This window comes from Pundamilia nyererei, unplaced genomic scaffold (assembly GCF_000239375.1).
Source record: "Pundamilia nyererei isolate P.nyererei 1_Seehausen unplaced genomic scaffold, PunNye1.0 scaffold00262, whole genome shotgun sequence".
NCBI classification, from domain to species: domain Eukaryota; kingdom Metazoa; phylum Chordata; class Actinopteri; order Cichliformes; family Cichlidae; genus Pundamilia; species Pundamilia nyererei.
The window spans coordinates 739,764-740,895 of NW_005187663.1; positions in this window are offsets into that span (position 1 = coordinate 739,764).

Consider the following 1,132-nt stretch of genomic DNA (forward strand, 5'->3'; position numbering starts at 1 on the left):
AGCCGTCTCCACTTCCCTAATCACCCCTAATCTATATATTGACCGAGTCACCCTTTGTTCTTCCTCTGCCTTTCATACCCTCCGCACATCTGTGTTTGGGTCCTCTAACTTGTCGTAGTCCACCTGTGACAGTACGCTCTGAGCAACAATGGACGTAGAAGATATACAACACAAACCTCAACTGCAATGTTCTATGGCTGTCTCTTCTTCACTCCAACCTCCAGAGAAGGAACTGATTTTATGAGTCAGGCGTACTTGATTTTATGACCAAGTACGCCTGCTCTCTGCCGCCACCGCCATCAGCTTCACACATTCGAAAGCTTGGCTCTCGATGGTGGAAGCTAGATCGACAGACAGAGACCTGCAGCTTCACTCCGGAATGGGTATTTGCTCCGATGCTGGGTTCAACTGTCTGTCCTCTTTTGTCCAAGGTCTCTTGCCTTGATGCCGACACACAACGCCCTGGCTGTCCCACTGGCTGTCCCACCAGGGGTCTGGCTAAAGTTTTGTGTTTGATGTTTCATTTATCTTTCATGTTTTGCCTTTTGTACCCAGTTATTGGCCAAATAAATAGCTCACTTTTTGTTAATTTATCCTGCCTTTGAGTCCACCGGTCACAGACTTGCAGTCATTCCTAAATGATTAAATGCAAGTGGTGTATAAACATACAGTGAGTGGAAAAGGTGAGTGAAGAAGAAACATCCAGTGCATCACAGAAGCCCCCAGAAGCATTGAAGATTCAGGGTCACCTGATCCAGCCCTAAGTATATGCTTTAGCAAAAAGGAAAGTTTGAAGCTTAATGCTAAAAGTAGAGAAGGTGCCATTCTCCCGAATCCTGACGATAAGACACAACCTGATTATTAAAGACCTCAGCAGTGAGCATAGAAACAGAACCATTATTTCCCAGGTCGTAACTGGTAATGGTACTATAACAAAAACTGAAGTGTAGACAGATAAACATGGACGATGTTTCAAAGTACAAAAGGATTCCAGTAATACAAAGCAATAAATGTCAATCAAATTATTGAAATGAAAAGAGTCAAATGTTTCTTTTTTAAATACAGTTACATTTGACTGAGAACTAACTTGTGTGTATATACACACACACACACACACACACACACACACACA